The following is a 23,532-nucleotide window of genomic DNA, read 5'->3' as shown; positions in this document are numbered from 1 at the left end:
CTTCCTTCATTAAATAATGCATGTATTCATCCAATGCATTCTGTTATTACTCAGTTGCAACTCGGTAAATACTAAACTTCACTCGGTAGACATTCCGCCTTCATTAACCGATAGCGATAACCTTAGGGTTTACTGACTAGGTTCCTTAGGGTTTACCGACTAGGTTCTTTGCTCGGTAACATAGTATAGTATTAACCTTACAAACAATAGCATATGTAGGATATCAAAATAATCTAAACATCATGATCTCATCATTGTCTAACTCGGTAATAGTTGCCCATTGAATAACTTATTCCTCCCCTTATTCATCACATTCTTTCTGTGTCTTTTACCGACATCTTAATTCTCTTCTAATCAATCTTCTCAAGATATGGCAACATCATATTGAATCAGATAATCAATTTCTTGACATCAATGACAAAATAATGTTATAAAGATAGTTATCATCCTTCTTCAGTTATATCAATAATCTTCAACAACCTTCTCAATATCCTTATTGAATATCAACAATCTTTCTTACTGTAATGCCAACAATCTCCTCTTTTTCATTGATGGAAAAACCAATAATTAAATGGTAATACCAACAAGATAGTCAAATTGATTCGGATTCAGATTGCTGTTAGACTTCTCCTGTTGTCCTTGATCTGTTGTCTTCTGAAGTCTTCTCCATTTTCAATAGGCTTCTGAGCTGTTGACTTGCATTTAGTCTTCTTCATTTTTCAATCTACTCCCCTTGTCATTAGTCTTCTGTTATTTCCATCATTCAGGGCTTTATCACACGGTCAACCATTTAGTCTTTCAACCATTTAGTCTTCTCCCCCTTTGACAACAATGCCAAAAAGTAAAAGAACTAAATCATGATTCCTTCCTCTGTGAAGTGATTTGCCTTGCTGTGTAACATCGCAGTCTTGGTCAGATTAGCTTGTCTCTATTCATTTTTTTTTTGCACAACTTTAGGTGACCTCCTAAAGTGCGTAAATCAGCATCAATCCACACATAATATTCTATAGATTCATTGAATTGATGCTTTCACCGAACTCGATCAGTGAGTAGAAGATAGGGGTAGGACCCCTAACTTGCTTTTGAGATACTCAAAAGTGTCCCTTGGCAGTGGCTTGGTGAAGATATCTGCTATTTGTTCCTTTGAGCTAACATATTCCAATGCCACTTGCTTCTCTTTGACTTATTCTCTAAGATAATGATACTTGATAGAGATGTGCTTTGTCTTAGAGCGCATAACAGGATTCTTTGAAATGTTTATGACACTAGTATTGTCACAGAATATAGTTATTGGCTCGGTAACTTTCTCATTTATGCCTTCCAACAGTTGTTTGATCCATGCTATATTGGTACAATTCAATGCCACAACAACATATTCAGCTTCTGTTGTAGATTGAGAAATACATCCTTGTTTCTTGCTAAGCCAACTTACTAGTCTTTCTCCTAAAAAGAAAGCTCCACCACTTGTGCTTTTCCTGTCATCTATGTTGCCTGCCCAATCAACATCAGTATAAACTTTTAAATCAAAGTCATTTCCTTTTTGATATACTAAGCCATAATCCTCAATGCCTTTCAAGTATCTGAAAATTCTCTTGATTGCTGTCATATGTGTTTCCTTGGGATCTACAGAAAATCTTGCGACTATACCTACTGCATGTGCTATATTTGGCCTACTGTGAACAACATATTGCAACTTTCCAATCATAGATCGGTAAAGTGTCTCATCAACAGATGCAAATTCATCATTCTTTGATAGTTTACAGTTGGTAGTCATAGGAGTACTTACTAGTTTAGAATCCTCCATTCCAAATTTCTTCAAGATTTCCTTTATGTACTTGGATTGAGTAATGAAAATATCATCTTTCATTTGCAGTATCTGTAAACCTATAAAATACTTTATTTCACTGATTAGTGACATCTCAAATTCTTTGCACATTTCATTTCCAAAGTTCTTGCATAAGGAGTCATTACCACAAAATATAATGTCATCAACAAATATGGCTGAGATCAATATTCCATTTTCCTCATCTTTCTTCATGTACATATTGCTGTTTTCACTTGTCCTTATAAAACCAATCTTGATTAAATAAGAGTGCAATCTTTCATACCATGCTCTAGGTGTTTGTTTCAGACCATATAAAGCTTTGTTCAGTTTGCATACCTGATCTTTACTCTTGTCTTCAACAAATCCTCCAGGTTGTTCAATGAAAACTTCTTCTTCTAGTATACAATTCAAAAATGCAGATTTAACATCCATTTGATATACCTTGAAATTTTTGAAAGTAGCATATGCCAACAATGTTCTTACTCCCTCAAGTCTAGCCACGGGTGCAAAGGTTTCACCATAATCTATTCCTTCTTTTTGAGCATAACCTTTGCAAACTAGTCTTGCTTTGTTGCGAATGACCTCACCTTTTTCATTTAGCTTATTCCTGAAAATCCACTTAGTACCGATTACATTTTTGTCCTTTGGTCTTGGGATTAGTGTCCATGTGTCATTCTTCTTGATTTGATCAATCTCTTCTGTCATAGCATTTACCCAATCTTCACTGTTAAATGCCTCTTTCACTATTCTCGGTTCAAATTCATATATTAGACGTGTTCTGTCTCAGTTTGTTCCTTGTCATCATTGGATCATCCTTATCTCCTATAATTTGACTTGATGCATGATGTCTTCTGACATATTTGGCTAATATAGGCTTGGTAGGTTCTGTATGATCTTCTTCATCATTCGGTAGCTAGACATTATCTTCATTTTCTTCAGCAGCTTTCTCGGTAGGACTTCTCGGTTGAACATAAACAAATTCTTCATAATCTTTTGGTTCTTTGGAAATTCTTTCATCATTTCTTTCTGCAAATTCATAAATTTCACATTTGCACTTTCCACTATTTTGTTAGATGATTTGATCAGACATTTAAATGCTTTACTTCTAGAAGAATAACCAAGAAATGTTCCTTCTTCACTTTTCTGATCAAACTTTCTATTTCTGTCATCTTTGTGAACATAACATTGACTTCCAAAGATTTTAAAGTAACTTACATTAGGTTTCTTGTCATTCCAGATTTCATATGGTGTCTTCAAAGTTCCTTTCTTCAGTTGTACTTGGTTCAGGGTGTAAACTGCTGTGCTTATTGCTTCTCTCCAAAATGTTTGTGGCACTTTCTTTTCAATCATCAGGGTTCTGGCACAATCCACAATAGATCTGTTTCTTCTCTCAACAATTCCATTTTGTTGTGGAGTTCTCGGTGTAGAGACTTATCTTTTTATACCATGATTATTGCAGAATAAGTTGAACTCATCAGAGGTGAACTCTCCTCCTCTATCAGATCTAAGACATTTCAGTTGTCTTCCTGTTTCATTTTCAACTCTTGCCTTGTACCATTTAAACATTTGAAAAGCTTCTGATTTTTCTTTTAAAATCATTACTGACATCATCCTTGAGTAATCATCCATAAATAATATGAAATACTTATCACCATAATAACTCTGAAATTTCATAGGACCACAAAGATCAGTGTGTACTAGATCTAAAACTCCTTTAGAAGTGTAGGACTTACTTGTAAAGCTTGATCTTGTCATCTTACCCATCTGGCATCCTCGACACATAGCATTCTCAGGTTTTTCAAGACTCAGTAGACCTCTTACTCGGTCCTTCTTACTTATTTTGATCAGATTATCAAAATTTATATGACAAAACCTTTTATGCCATAACCAGGTATCATCTATCTTTGCATAAAGACACTTGTTCTGAGTTGAGTCAAGATGAAATGTATTACCTTTTGTTTATGTCCTGGTAGCAGCTAACTTTCCATGCTTGTCATGAACTTTGACATTTCCTTTCTGAAATTCTATTCGGTATCGTGTATTGTTTAGCTGTGCTACACTCAACAAATTGTATTTTAATCCTTCAACCCAGTATACATCATCACATTTACCATTGTCAAGAAGTGTTATAGATCCTTTACCTTTCACCGGACATGGTGCATCATTACCAAATCTTACACAACCTCCATCATAGTCTTCTAATTTAACAAAATTGTGTTTATCACCTGTCATATGATGTGAGCATCCACTGTCTATGATCCAATAATCATTATTATTTATGTGAGATATTGGGGATTTTTCTTCATACCTTTCCTCATCAGATCCATCTTTAATAGCCACATAAACAACTTCCTCAGTATCAGTTTCATCAGATTTGTCATCATTGGATTCCTCATCTGCTACTAGACATGTCTTTCTATCTCTCCTTTTGAAGTCTCGGTGTCCTCTGTATTGGTTATCTTTCTGCCTGTTATCTCGGTATTCTCTCTTTTCACTAGATTCTTTGTCAGGGCAGTTAGAGGCCATATGTCCTATTTTATTACAATTGAAACATTTTAAAGGTAGCTTTCCTTTATACTTACCTTTTCCTCTCAGTAACCTTTTGGCTAATAATGCTTCAAATTCTTCTTGCTTCTTGATTTCCTCATACAGTTTGTGCACTTTTTCCATGTTCATGCGAAATCTTTCACTTGCTCCACTGTGATCTCCTTCATAATACTTATACTTTCTATCATTGTAATCATCAGATTCATCAAGATGAAAAGAACTAAATGCAGACTCAACTTTATTCACTGAAGACCCACTGTTATCAAAGTTACTTAACTCAAATGCATATAGCTTACCAATAGTAGCATCCAAAGAAACTGGCATATTGGGTACAAACCTCAATTCATTGATTGTAGAGACTCAGATTACATAAGCAGGTAGAAGGGTTCTTAATAACTTACTTGTGACATCCTTCTCTTCAATGGTTCCTCCTGCTCCTTTGATTTGATTAACAATCTCCTTTAACCTTGTATTGTACTGGGTTATGTTCTCACTTTCATTCATTCTCATAGATTCAAGTTGTCCTCTTAAACTGTCCACTTTTGCTCTTTGAACATGTTCATCACCACCATACACAGATATGAGCTTGTCCCACATTGCCTTGGCATCATTGCAACCTTCTAGATCATTAAACTCTGAGTCGGTCAATGCAGATGTTATTTCAATCATTGCTTGAATACGTTCTTTCTTTGCCTTTATCTCTTCCATTGTCAATGGATAGGTGCTAGGTGTAATGAAATCATTCTCCAGATAATATACAACATATTGTCCAATTCGTGATAGGTGCAGCTTCATCCTTTTCTACCATGTGGAGAAACTTGACTTGTTCAGCTTCGGTGCATCCCTTTTATACATCTTCAGATCTTTGCCTCAAGTACCTTTAAACTTTTTCTTTCAGAGTCCTTAGCTCTGATACCAATTGTTAGTTCTGATACTTGATGTAAAGTATAGATGCCAATAGCTAAGAAGATGAGAGAGGGGGGGGGGGTGTGAATCATACAAACTTAAACTTCCATAAATCAATAGATTCAACCTCGGTAACTTATACTTCAACAACTTAACCAAAAACTGTTAAACATGCAAACTTAAGAACAAATAATCATAACAACACTCATAACACCAGATTTAATGTGGAAACCCAAATAGGGAAAAACCACTATGGGATTTCAGACCCACTAAGAAATATACTCTTCTAGAGTATGCTCGGTTAAAAGCAAATCCTGTTAAAGATTACAAACACATTGCTAGATGTGACCCAGTTAAAGGATTTCCCTCAAATCTGTTAGGATCTTCACTTTGTTAGAAGTGACCTTGTTAAAGGATTTCAAACACTCACTTAGAATGTTACCTTGCTAGAGGGTTTACATATAAGACTGTTAAGTCCACTCGGTTAAGAGATTTTCTGTCACTTACAAAATAACAGTAATAAAATCTATCTACAACTTCACATCTAAAATGCTAAAGCATATTCTTATTTGCTCAAAACAATCTTGTCATAGGACTTCTCTTGTCCCTCTACTGGGCTCTCTACTCTGTTATTCAAACAGGTCTTCAAGCTTCTGTGCTCGGTAATCACTATGTAGCATCCCTGTGCATACACTTGCCCGCATACATTGTTTATCAACAATTCCTTATTTATAAACAATTGCTAACCGCTAAATCTCCTTGATCACATTTCCCATGATCAATCATAGTCATCAGATCTTCAATCTTGACCAGGTTCAATCCATCCTTCGATCTGAAAACGTTTACCTCACCTTGGAACTTGCATACATTTCTTGGAACTTGTGCTAGGGTATTGCGGTTCAATATGAGTTGTAGATCTTCCTACCGATCTTCCATTGCCATAGATCCTTAACAAACTTCATACACGTTGTATCAATCATTTAATCATATCCAGCTCATCAGCTTCCTTCATTAAATAACACATGTATTCATCCAATGCATTCTGTTATTACTCGGTTGCAACTCGGTAAATACTAAACTTCACTCGGTAGACATTCCGCCTTCATTAACCGATAGCGATAACCTTAGGGTTTACCGACTAGGTTCTTTGCTTGGTAACATAGTATAGTATTAACCTTACAAACAATAGCATATGTAGGATATCAAAACAATCTAAACGTCACGATCTCATCATTGTCTAACTCGGTAATAGTTGCCCATTGAATAACTTATTCCTCCCCTTATTCATCACATTCTTTCTGTGTCTTTTACCGACATCTTAATTCTCTTCTAATCAATCTTCTCAAGATATGGCAACATCATACTGAATCAAATAATCAATTTCTTGACATCAATGACAAAATAATGTTATAAAGATAGTTATCATCCTTATTCAGTTATATCAATAATCTTCAACAACCTTCTCAATATCCTTATTGAATATCAACAATCTTTCTTACTGTAATGCCAACAAACTCTACAAAAACATTAGCTTTGTATTCTCCTGCACAACCCCAATTTGATCAAGAACAAGCCGTTTGGTCTATTTTGGGAGAAGAATCTGAGGGAGTTGACTCTATTAATCACCTTATGATGATTGATCGAGAGCCTTTCATGCAATTACATGATGAAGACTTAGTTCTTTATAAAATTCTGATAAATGAGTTGATACAAGAAAAGCAAATCCAGGAGTTGGTACCAAATATTGTAGATTTAGACTTTCCTACAACCACTGATGTATTGCATGCTCTGTTGCCACAGGAAGTCTGTACTTCTCATTTTTCTGATATGTCCCAAATTGATCTTACTAGCAAGATAGAGGTTGATTTGAATAAATGTTTAAATATCAATAGGGATCTTTCAGATACTCAAAAGGGGGCCCTCGTGGACTTGCTGAAATGTCATAAAAATGCTTTTGCATGGGATTACAAGGATATTCATGGAATAGATCCAACAATTTTCACCCACCGTATCTATATAAAAGAAGAATGTTTCCCACTCAGACAACCACAAAGAAGAATCAATCCTGCATTAAAAGAAATAGTTAAAGAAGAATTGCAGAAGTTGTTAAAGACCAGGTTTATCTATCTTATCTCTGATAGCCAATGGGTATCACCTTTGGTAATAGTTCCTAAGAAAGAAGGAAAATGGAGGGTATGTGTTGATTATAGAGCCTTGAACTTAGAAACAAGAAAATATCATTTTTCCATTGCCATTTGTGGATCAGGTATTGGATTCTTTGGCTGGTAAAAGATATTTTTCATTTCTTGATGGATTTAGTGGTTATAATCAGATTCAGATAGCCCTAGAGGATCAAGAAAAGACAACATTTACTTGTCCTTGGGGCACATATGCATATTCTATTCTTCCTTTTGGGTTGTGTAATGCTCCAACCACTTTTCAAAGAGCAGTGATCAGTATTTTTTCTGATATTTCTCAAGACATCATGGAAATCTATATGGATGACTTTACAACTTATGGTTCTGAATTTAAACAAGCATTAGGGAACCTAAAAAATGTTTTGCAGCGATGTGAAGACTATAGTTTGTCATTAAATAGTGAGAAATGCTTCATCATGATGCAGGAAGGAATAGTCCTTGGTCATCATATCTCTGAAAAAGGAATACAGGTAGACCCATCAAAGATTGAAGTCATTCAACATATCAATGCCCCTGTGAAGCAAAAAGATGTAAGAAGTTTCCTTGGTCATGCTGGATACTATAAAAGGTTTATCAAAGATTTCAGCAAAATTGCAAGTCCCTTATATTCACTACTTACCAAAGATATGGAATTTAAATGGACCTCTGCATGCAATGAAGCTTTCTTGAAGCTTAAGCATGCCTTGACCCAAGCACTAGTTCTTAAAGGTCCAAATTGGTCTTTACCATTTCAAATTCATACAGATGCATCTGAATATGCAATAGGGGCAGTATTAGGACAAGAGATTGACAAATTGGAAAGTGCAATATATTATATTAGCAAGAACTTACAGGGACCTAATTTGAATTAAACAGTCACTGAAAAGGAAATGTTAGCTGTTATATATGCACTCAACAAGTTCAGGCACTATATCATAGGATATCCCATATTTGTGCATACAGATCACACTGCAATCAAATATCTCATGAATAAGCCTTCAATTACTAGTAGATTAGCTCGCTGGTTATTGTTGATGCAAAAAATTGATATCATAGTTGTTGATAAACCAGGGAAGTCTAATGTGGTTGCAGACTATCTTTCAAGACTTCAGTTACAAGAAGATTCTACAGTAATAGATGATGCTTTTTCAGATGAACATTTATTCCTTATACAGGCTCAGACTCTTTGGTATGCTGATATTACCAACTATTTAGTTGCTGCTAAAATGCCAATTCATTTCTCTCCTAAGGAAAGAAGGTTGTTAGTAGAAAAAAGTTTTAACTTCTCATGGATGCTGATTGTTTAATTTATACTGGGCTTGAACAAGTCATGAGAAGATGTGTAAGGGAAGATGAAACATATGATATCCTCCATGCGTTTCATGATGAGCCATGTGGAGGACATTTTGCTGCCAAAAGAAAAACACTCAAAATACTAAATACAAGATACTATTGGCCCACATTACACAAGGATGCAACACAGTATACAAGAAAGTGTGACATATGCCAGCGTATGGGAAGACCTACCAAATCTGATGAGATGCCATTATATCCACAAATATTAGTTGCACCATTTGATAAATTGGGATTAGATTTTGTTGGCCCAATTGATCCACCTTCTAATGGAAAATCCTACATTTTGGTATGTATCGATTATGTAACAAAATGGGTGGAAGATCGTGCCATGACACATGCAAGAGATAATAAGGTGGTTGAGTTTCTTTATGAGGAGATATTTACAAGAAATGGAGTACCAAGAGAAATTGTAGCAGACCAGGGTCCACAATTTACTTGAACATTGATTGCAGCTTTGGTAAATGAATACAATATAAGGCACATAAAATCTACTCCATATCATCCACAAGCTAATGGACAGGTAGAGGTTACAAATAGGGAGCTTGAGGCTATTCTTACCAAAACAGTATCTGTTCATAAAAAAGACTGGTCTCATAGGCTTTCAGAAGCAATTTGGGCATACAAAACAACTTGGAAAACACCAATTGGTTTCACACCTTTTGAAATGGTTTATGGAAAAACATCAATGATGCCTATTGAATTTGAGCATAAAACTCCGAGGACAACTTTGCAATTAAATATGACACTATCTGAAGCACAAAAGAACGCATTCAATAATTGAATGCTTTGGACGAATGGAGGAAAATGGATGTCCAACAGACAAAACTGATCCAAAATCAGAGAGCAAAATGACATGATAAATATATCAAAGAAAAAAAGTTCAAAGATGGTGACTGGGCACTATTGTATGACTTCAGATATAAAGATACTATGGGAAAGCTGCAAACCAGATGGTTAGGACCATATGAGATAGAAGAAGTTTTCAATAATGGAGTTGTTAGTTTGACCATAATTGACCTTGTTCGGTTTAAGCTTTTGGTGAATAGTCACCGATTGCGTCTTTATCATAAGCCGACTACTAAAGAGGAGTTCCTGCAACAATTTGTCCAACCTGATGAAACACAGTTTCCTATAGCAACTGATAAGGTTCCTGCTGCAATTGAGCAAAGTAAAGAAGGCAAGGTTCCTGCAACCACTGCAGTGAACATGCTTGCCGCTTCATCATAAATATTTCCATGTCCTATAGGAATATTCTTTTCCATAAATAAAATTCCATCCATGTCATCCCATCCCATTTTCTTATTTGTCATTTCATTTCGTTTCGCCATCATTTTCGTACGACTGTAGGTATGTACATATTGTATTTTATTTTAATTACACATTTATGATTTCATTATGATTATGCCTTCCTAAATCCGCGTACATTCCCCTAAATCTTGTCAGCTTGTGTGGACACGTTCTAGGTTAAGTTGGGGGGGGGGTGTTTTATGGTTCGGTTTCCAAAGTTAGTGATTATTCATCATTTTCAGTACTTAGAATTGATTGATTGCCATTATTGTTTTTAACAAGATATTCTTTCACGCAAGGAAGTAATAAATTCTGCCGCCGAATTTGGAAATATGTATGGAATTTTCAATTTTCAAGTCTGTGGGATATTTTGGTTCTCCGTTTCTCAGTTGCAGAGTGTGCTATACTAACAAAGTAAGAATTGGGTAGAGATCCGATCCGCCATGAACCAACAATCCATGATGCATTGCTGCAGGATGCTCTTTGTGAGCATTATTTTAGACACCATGACTGGATTGATTACTTTTTGAAAATCAAAGTTTTTAATGAAGAAATTGCTGCAGAGTTTATGCATTCCTTCAATGAAGGAGAAGCTATGGTTAAAGGTTTAAGGGTCATTGCTACGGAGAAACAGATAGCTGAAGTTACAGGGTTGCTGCAGGAAGGAGAATTATTTCCAGAATCAAAAGACGCAAGGAGCGCCAGGGCAGAGTTTACACTTCCCACAGATGGACCTCTAGCAGTAGACAAGCAAGGAACCAAGAGGGTTTCCCTACCAACATAGTGGCCTCAGGTAGCTTTATATGTCATAAATACATTACTTGTGAAGGGAGGTATTCAAATCTACATTCACCACATTTTAAATTACTTAGTCATCTACGACATGGCTGGAGGGTGAATGTCCCTAATTTTCTATACCATCTCATTTCTACAAGTGCCAAAGAAACACAGAAGAATGGAAGTCGTTCTGTCAGCCATTATGGTTTGATTAAATTGCTTGTAGAACATTCTCTTAGAGACATTTCACAAATGGAATGAGGGGTATTTGAGGATATATTGCAGTTTAGGGTTGAAGATGATCCTGTTGCAGAGGATCCACCAGTTGAAGAAGAAAATATTGCAGAACCCTCTTCTCCCGTAGTTTCTGCATAGAATGATTTTCTCATTGCCAAAGGAGATGCGGTTATTATAGAAGAAGAGATGGTTGAGGAAAATGTGGAACAACCCTCCACTTCTCTTCAAAGTGATTCACCAATTGCTAAGAGAAAAGGGAAGGAATTGGAAATAAATTAAACAGATGAAGAACCTATGGTTCAACCGCATGCAACTAAAATTTCTCCTACAGCCAAGATGTGTAAGTCGAAAAGAAAAACTCCCGCAACAGAGCCACATGTAGAAACCATTCCTCCAGCCACTCCAAAGGTTTATACGAGAAGAACACGGAGTAGGACCCAAAAGGCTCATCCAACAGGTGATCCGATAGAGGTTATTTTAGTGGAAACATCAGAAGAAGGGAGCCCTGCAGATGTTGAAATCCAGGAAGAAGGTGATGTAGATAGACTGTCAAATCTTGCTTTTGTGGCAGAGAAGCTTGAGGAAACTGTTGGAGAGATTCCACAACAACTTGAGGAACCTGTCGGAGAGATTCCACAATAGTTTGAGGAGCCTGTCAGAGAGATTCCACAACAGTTTGAGGAACTTGTTGAAGAGATTCCATGGCCTAAGGTAGCACCTATTAGACCTCCATCATCCCTAAGCAGTTTATCCATTGCGTTAACATTTTATAGACAATGAGAAATAGAGAGGGCTATATTGCAAGGGATTATTGACAAACAACAAAGAGAAATTGAAAAGAGGGATAACAAAATTGAGGAATTAGAGGCTAAGGTTGAAACAATCACTAGTATGGTCCCCAAATTGATGCAATGTAGGGAACCTCCAAGGGTTTATGCTCTACATTTAAGGGAGCGATATTTAAATTTCAAATTGAACCGCATTGTCAGGGACCTTAGCCCCTCTTTAGAAACCCCTAAGGAATTTTATTATGCTTACCAGACTTCTCCAGCAGCCGTAAAAAATTTGTTATGTGAATTCTATTTACATAACTATGCTGTACCTTTAGATAGTGAGTGGAATCCTTTGTTATATATTGGTGATATCCGTATAAAATATTTAATGTCATGGATTCAAAATGAGATCAACATGGGGGCACAAGCCAGAGTATACAAAGATTTTGAATTTGACTGTCCATTGCCATTGAGGAAGGAAGCAAAAGAGCCAAGAGTTCTTTATTATGAATGACAAAAATTACTGGTAAGAGATGATGTTAGGAAACTAATGCTTCCAATGAGGGAGAAAATATACCAGGCATATGAGCATTTAGTTCAGATTGTCAGTGCAGCTGCAATAGATGGGTTAACTCAACGCTGGAATAACTTACCAGAAAAATTGAAGCAGGGAGAACCTCAATCACTGCAAAATTTTCAGGCAGCTATGCAAAGAGCCCCCAAATATATACAATTGGGCAGAGAGAAGGAGAATAACTGGTTACCAATGATCTTTCAACCTCCTATTCTTATGTGGCCACTATTGGGATGTAAGACTGTAGATCAGCCCTATGAAGCAGTTATAGAAGAATCATCTAGATGGTCCAAGCTGGAAAAGATGAAAGGATTTTACTGGAATTTAGCTTTAGGAGGAACAGGTCAAGGAACCATTGGTGATCTGAGAATTAGTGCAAGAGTCAGAAATTTTCCTTTTGCTGTAGGATCAACAAGCTCTTAAAGTTGGGGGGCATGATGAGTTGAGACATTGTCATATTTCTATCCTCAAAACTCTTGAGTTTTTGTCATCTTTTGATTTGCATAAGTATGGTGATGTATTGGAAGTTTACTATATGTATTCCATATGTTAAGCCTGAACCTATTAAATCATGTTTTATCTTTGCCAGTTTATTCCTGCAGCCATGTGATTTATTCCTATTGCCATGCAGATTGTTTAGGGAAATATCATATGTGAAATTAATAGATGTCTTGATTAAATAAAATGCGTATGTATGTTCTAGTATGTTATTTCTTTTGTAGTGCAAGGAATAAATGATGCTGTGGTGGATGTTCACCTATCACACCAGTTGAAGGAAAGGATACTCAAGAAGATGACTGAAGATCAAATTGCAAAAAAGCTGAAGAAGCGTAAGGAACGGCATAAGAGGAGAAATCAAGCGATACTACCAATGTTTAACTTAGGTGGACATTGAAGTTGTAAATACCGCCACAGTATGTTATGACTGTGGTTCGGTTTAGATCCATGTTTCCTGCAACATAACTCCAACTATCTCCTTTCTCAGTCAATTATCCACCTCTTCTTTTTGGCGTGATTTGTGTTGTCTGTTGTAGATGATTTCTTTTTAATAATAAGCTCTTTATCTTCTTGGTGGTTAGATAGAAAGAGAAGAAAAACAGAGAAGAGGATTTTTCCTAAGTATTTTTGAGTTTTCTTTTCATATTGCATCATGTAATGACTTCCAAAGAACAATCAATATAATATATGTTATTCTGAGCTTTTAGAGTTGCTTTTGGGAAGCCTGGTATCACTCATCCAAGGGGGCCCACTTGGTGAGTGTTCCTGTGCATTTATTAAGATTAGTTTTCTTTCCTTAGATGTAGTAGACATTTTTGCATTGACTGTTCCTGCAACCACTGGAAACAAATCTGCTGACTATTCCTGCAGCGAAGCCAAAGCAGAGTAATTTTTATTTTTCAGCATTGAATTTATCTAGTATTGCTTTTATGAATTTATGCAAAAGTTTTCTTGTAGCCTTTCTATGGTTTCAATTCTTGCTTACCTTTTCTGCATAATGTTAGTTGCCGTAGTAATGTAGAATAGCTGTCGCAGGAACTCAGTGCGTATATAGTGCAGACCCATTTCAAGTATTACGTCCCTGGCCTCACAATCAAATGAACACTAACTATGAAAATAGTGACTTTACCAAATGAATGTCCAAACTTTGGGTTGAGACTTCAACTAGAGTTATTATTCTTGTTGTTAGGTTGAACAACTACTATTAAGAGACATTATGATCCATTTAACTGCTAAAAAAAAACTTGCAACTTCAAGTTTTTTAGTTCAAGGAAACCATAACCTTTGTCTAAGCTACACCGGTCCCACTTAACAACATTCTTCTTCTTTTTTCCCTTAAAATATAACCATAAGAATTTTCTTATACTTTTTCGTATCTCATTGACTTGATAATTGCAAAATAACCACACAGAGGCATAATATAGGCTATAAGATGAAAGAATCTTTTGATAGATTTGAATTCTCCCATCGAAAGAGGGGAATTTTCTATTTGATTTTGCAATTTTACGTTTAAAATTGTTTTTGATCAAATTCCACATTTCTTTCAAATAATGGTTGATTGCAAATGGTATTCCAAGGTACATAACATGTTTGTTAGGTCCTCCCCATTGAAAGTTTATTTAATGAAACCGATTCAGAGGAAAGTCTTTCTAGCTAAGCAACATATTTAGCCTTGGAAAGCTTTGAACTATAGGATTTACAAAATACATATAATTTTCTCATAAGATTTTTAAAGTTTCCTTCTGCAAGGCTTACAAATAGAGAATTATCATTAGCAAATTGGATATTATGAGGTCATCACTATTGGGAAGAGCCACACCTTTAACCTTTAAATCCATACTAGTGGCTCTTAAAAAGTACAGAATGTTATAAGAGGCAATCACAAAAAGGGCAAGAGAGAGAGGGCATATTTTCCTAATTGATCTTTGAAGTTTAAAGGGTTCAGAAAGGGACATATTAATGTCCACTTGAGCAATTGAATCCTTAAAAGTGTTTTGACCATTTGAAAAAACTCTTGGGGGAAGCTAAAGACATCATGAGTCATGAAAGTAAAGGACCACTCCACCCTATCATAGGCCTTCTCAAAGCCAAGCAAAAACATTCCAACCTTCTAATTAAAGACCTTAGCTTCCATCAAATGCTTAGGAGTTGAGTCAACCTTAATTTGGTTGCCCAATTGGAGTGTTAATTGATGAGTCTTCTATTGCCTTGACTTATTGGAGCTTCTTCCACTTGGCGAGTTGCAAATTGGGTTGCAATATGCTTGAGATGTGTTGGATTTGCCTCTTAAATATCTGGATAGTCTCCAAACTAGGGCAAAAGTGTCCTAAACTACCTTATATTATCTCATTTGGCCCCTTTATTCCTATTTCATCTTCACAAACTATTCAAATATCTCTCTTAGAATCTTGAAAGATACTCACAATAGATAGAATTGATTTTGGCCACTAAAGGACTCTGAAACTGCTTCAAAATGATTCACCATGACATTAAACTACTTTCCAATCCATTTATTACCTTTTAGGAACCTTTACACATGTCAAAATATCTTTCATGAGTCACAAAATTGTTATTTTCTTTAAAATTTATGCATTTATCTTGATACGTTGTTATGTCTGTCAACTTATCTTTGATACTATCATTTATCATTATTTCTTTGTTGTTGTTCATATTCTATAGTAGACCTTTTCTTTATAGTCACAAATTTCTTCGTAGGATTGATCTCATAATAATCTTCATGCTTTTAGCATTTGTTTTCATATTCTTTCTCTCTCTATCAACATTGGCTTTTAGAGTGCACTTGTGCATGAATATTTCCCTTGAATGCTCAAGACTCTTTGACTCTTCATAATATATTTGCCTCTGCTCTCTTGTAGACCATACTGTCATTGTGACCCTTTTGATGTAGCCACTACTTTAAACTACACTTTGTTCTTTACAACAACCCATTTGCATGTTGTCTTGTGTATGTATTTATTATGTAGTATACCTTTTCTCTTTTCCATGGGTGTCATTAAAACACTATCATTTACCAAGCATGCCCTATTCTCATTTGACTTATCAAGATAGGCTTACTACAATATCATTTTCTTCACATATGGCTCTTTTAACCTGCATCTCTTACATTCTTGGGGACTATTTTTTATGATGGATTTCTCCTTGGTTCCACTTTATTGAGTCCATATCTCATGTCATATTGCTTCAACCAACTGGAAAATCATACCGCTTCACCAAACTAGAAAATCATCTTTCAGCGCAGGGGACACTTTCACAAATTAGATAACATTCCTTATGCACCCTTCACATATGGTGGCACATTTTCATATGGTAACAACTTGAACAAACATTCTATATTAGGGAACCATGGAAATTATTCATTGAATTCCATTCTCTATTACCCTTTGCAAGATGCTCAAATATGCTACAAATACCCTCATATCACTTTCCTGAAAGCTTGACAATAATGCGCTTGTATTTTGAAGGCATTCCTTGAAATTTTTGTTCACAAAAATTAAAAGGGTTGAATAGAATATGCTACCCAACATTTTGAATTGCTTTGCTTTGAAACAATTGGAATACTCTCTTAACGCCTTCCTCACTAGATGCTAAGCAAGCTTAAAAATTTCACAAGTGCTTGGTAGCTACTATAATTTCGTCAACAAAGCACAAGAAAGTATATAAAGCTTCATTTTCATCTATTAGGCCTAGTTCTTTGATCCTTTCTCACTATCTACTCATGTGAGTAGTGTACTTAGTTGCTATCATGTTTTACTTTATCATTGATACTCTCTTCTTTGCAAGGCTCCTTGTTATGTGTTTGGTTCAACTAAAGAAGCATATATTTTTTTTTACAAATTTGAAGAAAAGGCTAAAGTCAAGAACAAGATTGAATATTTTGAGTCTTATACCAAACCACAATATTTGCCTTCCAAGGAAAACCCTAAACCAAGGAGTGGCTCTCAACACCATTTTCTTTTCTTAGTTGACTCTCACTACAGTCCTACTATTCTTTCCACTATTATTTTAAGCTTTATAAAATTTAAGAGGATTCCTTAACATAATTTATCATCAACATGCTTTAGGTACTCTTCTTGTCATTTAGCATGGGACTGTTTGCTTGCTTGGATGAAGACTATTATCTTTATTTCCTATTATGCCTTATGAATATGGTTCAAATTTGAGACCCTTGGTGTCTTCTTTTATTTTGATTTAACACCATGATACTTTCATTTTATTTCACACAACCATCATGATACTCTCCTTAGCTTCATGAAAATGTCTTACCTTTATTCATTGGTTCCCTTTTTTAGATCCACTATCTTGGACATTTCTCTTTTATTTGAGCATTACAAATCCTCATTTTTTAATGACCTACTCACTATATTTTGTAAAGACTTTGTTCAACTATTCTTTCTATTCAATATCACTATTTTTTGATGTTTAACGACTTTCATTTTGTGATATCATCTTTTGTGTGGACTGTCACTTTTATTCTGCTAAACTTAGAGTATTTTGGAGCTCCTTTTCCTTTGTTTATTAGTTGGAAAAAATATTCTCAATGTTCTAATACATGCTAAATAAATTTTTGAGGGGGCTTGTTTGTGTTGAATTCTTAGAGATGGAAGCTCATGCCAATGACACAACACATAGACCTCACTCTTGGCAATTCTATCTTTATTTACACAAATCTATAGGCGTCTTCTTAGCTAAAAATTCTAAGCAAGAGAAAGTACTGGCTGATCTACGTTGTTTTGGAATCTATTGAAATCTTTCATGTATGTATTCTCTTTCTTGACAAAGTCTTTACAATGTGGAGCTTTCATTTTGCAACGTTTAGTGAGGTTGTGTCAAAAATTAGCCATTTATTCAATTTGGGCAAATATAGAACAAAATTGGTGTGACCTTTCCTCAATGCCAAACAACAAAAATTTGGAGCTCTTCAATGCTGGACAATAAAAACCCTAAACCCTTCCATCAAACATGGCTAAGATCTTTCAAAAGAAAAAAAAAACTTGACCTTTTATCCTTTTGGCATTGAAACATAGCCAAAGAAGAATTTTTCCCCCTCTTGGCACCTAATTCTTCATTAAAAACTTTTGAAAGAGAATTATTAAAAAAATTAAAGGTCTTTAAACCTTTAAATTTTCTAGAGGACATATTTGGGAAAAAATACAAATGACATAATTGGTAACCCCTATGGAATGCTTTGCCTGTTAAGCATTTAGGACCAATAGTAGTAATCCTTTAGGTAAAAGAGTCATGAAAGACCTAAAATGAACTCAAAATCAGACTTGATACTGTTGCTACTCACACCTCAAAGAGCTAAATAAACAAAAACTAGTGTGCTTCAACACTTGGAAGAAAAGAAATCTACAACTGTGTGCAACCAACACTTATTAAACTTAAAAACCTACCTCAATATACACTAACCAAATTTCAAAACCACTTAAACAAAACCATTGATAGCTTGACTAAAATAGCTGCCCCTTCTTCTCAACTTACAATGCTTTTTATGTTCATGAGTAGCCAAGAGAAGGTGATGAAGAGATAGATGCTTGACCAATTTCTACAATACCTCATGAAGAATGAAAACAAATCTACATCGAATCATATTGGTCATAAATATTGCTGTTTGGAAGTGGATAGGTGAGGTAATATTTCCATTCTTTGGCTAAAGCTTCATTCTTGGGTGCAAGAGTGACATCTAATTATTTGTTGGCCTCCTTCCTAGCTAGATTTGCCTTATAGTAAAACCTCTTGTATGGACAAAATGTTGGTAACTTGAGTTGTGTTATGTTGTCATTGATGTCACAATGTGTTGCAGATGAGTTGTTGTGTTATGTTGTCATTGAGGTCAACTTGTCTTGTGTTTTCATTGATGTCCTATGTGTTGCAAATGGTCCTTTATTGCCATTGATGTTACTATGTATTGCAGATGGTTTGGAAATGTATGTTTAGATGTTGTTGAGTGTTCCAAGATGATATTGAGTAAGTTTGAGGTGTTTTTAGAAGGTTGGTGTACTGGATGTTTCAATATGTAGGAAACAATATTTATGTAGGAAAGAGCTTAATGTCCTAGTAGAAGAATGCTTTTCATTCCTCTGGTATGTAAAGATTATGGAGTGCCATTCTGGATATAATGTTTATGATCTGTGTATATCATAGTATCAATTTTATAGGTTCTCTGTTGCTTAGATGGTTGAGTTAGTTGTTGCTGTATTTGATAGTGGAATGCCTATTAGAGTTGGTCTAGAGATTGTTTTCCGGTTCTCTGATATGTGATTTTTAGTGCTACGACTTAGAGGACATGTTTACTTGATCTGTGCAATGTTCTAGTTCAAATTTTTAGTGATGGTTTGGTCCGAAAGTGAAGCTATGATGCTATGAGTTTAGTGCTATCAGTTGGTCTAGCTTCTGGCCAATTGAGGTGATATGTTCCATTTGGATCATGCCTCTTTGGTCAAGACATTTTGGTGATTGATTTTTGATGTTGATATGGGTCTCACCATGACGTGTATAGATCCACCTTAAGTTGTGTGCTTTGGAGTGTTTTTGGGAAAACTGGTTGGCATGCTACATTGTTTATTTACATGTTTCATTTTGTGCCAACCTTGGAGGATGTGTTAGCATGTGTAGTTAATTGAAATAATTTGGAAAGGTTGTGTTATGATGTGTTTGGGTCCTCTCTATCTCCCAGAGTGGATCACATTTGATGTTATAGGTCCCTGTGGTCCAATTTGTGTAATATTGTATATTAAGTTTGTGGCTGACCTAGTTTAGGGTTTCAATGAATTATCTTTTATATATAGGAGCGCGAATGTATGATTTTAGTATGGGATGGATGTGAATTGATGTAAAGTGTATATGACTGATGTGCAAGCATACTTGATATTGTAGAAGTGTGAAAGACAGTTGAGAAGAGAGTTGAGATAGTGTTTGTGGTTAGATATGTTTGCCATGATATTGGTCACTTAACATAGTGGTTCAATGATAGTTTCATGATCGGGAGATCTTATTCATTTTATTTCATTGATCCTCTACACTTGTTAGAAGAAGGTGTGTTCCTTTTGGTAGTTTGTGTAACCCTTTGTATCTTTCCCTAAGGTTGTGCAACTTAGTCTTACAAGTCCTTTTAGGGGCAGTGAGCTCCTTGGCCTTGAACCTAAATATTGAAAACATTTATTCATTTCGTGAGTGTGATTCTCATTGTGGTTTTTCCCTATTTAGGGTTTTTTCACGTAAATATGGTGTTCATATGTGTGTTGTGCTTTGTGCTTTCATGTTTCATAATTGCAATAGTAAGTTAATTATGGTGTTTAGTTTAATCCATCAGAAGCAAAGTGTTTTGAGGTCCAGACTGATTCACCACCCTCTCAGTCTTGTGGTGTGTTTCACAATTGGTATTAGATCTTGGTTCCTCTTAGAGAAGCTTAACCACTTGAGGGAGATCTGGAATAGTGCAGGAGGTTAATTTGAAACCACTAAGGTTTGATGGTATAATTTATGTTTATTGAAAGAAAATAATGGAATGCCATTTGGAATCTTTGTCGATTGGAATATGAAAAAGTATCAAGAATGGGTATAGTGCTCCAACAAATGGTCCTTAGACTGTGGATGAGGTTAAGACACACGAGAATAGTTCAAAAGCTAAAGTTACAATTATCAACTTTTTAAGTGATGCAGTATTTGAAGAGAACACAAATTTAATGAGGGGCGGGGGGGGAGGTGAATTAGTATATTAATGATCTTTTACTTTTTCAACTTTAATCATAAGCATATAACTTATCTCATAAACATATTTATTGTATATTATCATTCACATGAAATCTAAATACCAAGCATAAAAAATAGAACACAAGATATACGTGGAAACCTTGATGGGAAAAACCAAGACAAATTAATGCTTTTATATTTCTTCTTTTACAATGTTTGTAGGCACCAACCTACTAGAGACACCAACCCCTAAACTTGTTTGTGAGCACCAACCCATTAGAAGCACCAACTTCCACTTCTGAATTTGTGAGCCCAACAACCTACCGGAGACACCAATCCCCACAATTTGTAGACACCAACTTACTAGAGGCACCAACCCCTTTACCAACTTAGCGAGACACCAATCTCTCCTTTAGGATGCACCAACTTCCAAATTACAGTTCTACCTTCATTATATTGCTTTTTCAATGAATGATGGACAACTTGAATTGCACCTATCTCAAAAATCTCTTTGAATATGATATACTTTTCGTTTAACTCTTCTCACAAGTCTGATTATAATTATGCACACTCTTCTTTCACAAGATGATCATAATTATGCACTGCTTATTGGTTGTTGTTTGATCTAAACTGCTGCATATTTGTTTCATATAAATCATTGCCATTTAATTCTAAACAAATCGACACCTATGAAGGAATGAATTGCTATCTTCTCATCAAGAATCGCTGCTTCTAGTGCACTTTATTTGCTATATTGTCTTTAGCATTGATTACATTTGCCTTTGATAACAAGAGCTCCATCTTTTAGTCGATGATATGAATTAATGTATGTTTATGAAAATCGCAGCTTTATCACTTTGTCTAACAAACGAGATTCTCTCAATAAAATCGCAACACATATAAATTGTATCACATTCCTTTACTAATCTACTTCTTTCTTTAATACATCAACTTCACACATAATGCCTTTGTTTCATAAATGAGAGCCAAACTTCTTTTTAATCGATGTCATGTCTTCTTTATAATTTTAATTGCTGCCTTTGTCTTCATGAAGTCAACCAATATAATTTTAATTTCAAGTCGACCTTTTCAATAATTAAACTTTATGTATCCTCTCATTTGGAGAGTTGGCTATTAGATTAAAAACAAGTCAGTTCATGAATCACATTACTTCTGTCTTGGTAAAGTCACTGCACATTATACTCTCATACAATTGCTACATATTGTTATTAAATAAATAAACAATTCTCAATGGAATCGTTGCTACATGACATACATAGTTGCTATCATTTATAACTTATCATTCACATCACTGCTCATTAATATAATTACTTCCTTTGTAGTCTTTGGAACTTCCAAACCTTCCTTATTGTCAAGGTTAGCAGTAATCAACATCTGATTATATTTTCTTTATGTGCCAGCATGCCTTCAACTACAGTCGTTTCCTTGGATACCCTTGATGCACTGCAACATAGGATGTTAGGAAACACAAACACAAGACAAACACAGTCAAATGCTAGTGTTAGTGTCAGAAATGAAAGACTATCTTAAGCAAGCATATCAAGAGATATCAACATTTAATGGAAAGCATTCAAAAACAAAAGAAAGACACAAGACCCCTCCAAATGCTTGCCAACATGTTTATAGCTGCTCCTCCCTTGTTCCTCTCCTCTCCAAGTTCCACATGAATGTAGCCTTCAACTTTTTGCACTACTATGGAAGTCTTATGGAGGTTCAAGATTTAAAAATGATTAAAAGATGCAAATGCAAGCTAAATATGAGAAAACACTTAATTAAACTCTATTGATTTTAACCAAAATAACAATGTAAATTAGATTATGATTTGCTCCTAAAATGCTCTCTTAAATTTCACTATAAATTAGATGCATACAAGATTTTTGGATCTGGATTATGAAAGAATGGACTCTATTTATAGGAAAAATAGAAAAATGGATGGTTGAGATAGAGTAATCTCAACAAGGGTTAGGATTGATGGGTTTATGATCCATGTGAGGGCTTTCAACCCAATCCCAGTATGACAAATGTCATCATGAGATGACTTGAGATGAGAGGGAAGAAGCATTAAATGATTGAGATGACATGAAGGTTAGTTTGAGAGGTAAGGTTAACCTTGAGTTGAATGAATAAAGCCTTTATCCAATGAATAATGCTTTTATCCAATGGATAAACTCTTATGCAAGAGTTAGTGGGGATAACCATGGTCAAAGCAATGAATGCTTGAGGAGACACATGGGTTAAATGGAGGTTGAGTTAGAGGAAAAACCTCTAACCATGTGGGCAAGTGGAATTAACCATAAATGGTTATGTAAGAACCATTAATGGTTTGGAAGACTTTAGGGGTTAACTTGTTGGAGACATAAAGCATTTAATACTTTTCAAAGACTTTGGAGGCTTTGAGAAATGTCTTCAAGTTGCTTAGGGATGTGACAATAATTAGGAGATGGGTTTAGGCTAATTATGAATGGTTTAGAAGAATCTAGAATGGGTTTAGGATGCAAGTGGGTTTGGTGGGTGAGGGAAAATAGGATTTTAATTAAAATAAAATTACGTTATTTCAACTTGTGGTTGCAACTTACATTTGTAGGAGAATGCAAGTGGGGGGGTAGTTTAGGGATTTTAAATAAATATTTTATTATTTATTTAAAAGAGGAAAGTGAGTTAAATTAAATAAATATGTTTCATTCATTTAATTGATTTAGAGTGTGGCTTAATGAATTAGTTTAAATAAACTAAATAATTTATTTAATTAATAGGAGAAGGGGTTGAGGATGAATTAATTAAATATTAATTTAATTAACTGATGATTGAGGGTTAAATAATCAAATAAATAGTAAATATTCA

Source organism: Cryptomeria japonica, chromosome 4, assembly GCF_030272615.1.
Source record: "Cryptomeria japonica chromosome 4, Sugi_1.0, whole genome shotgun sequence".
Lineage (NCBI taxonomy): Eukaryota > Viridiplantae > Streptophyta > Pinopsida > Cupressales > Cupressaceae > Cryptomeria > Cryptomeria japonica.
The sequence above is the reverse complement of the archived record's forward strand: the minus strand, read 5'-3'. Positions refer to the sequence as shown.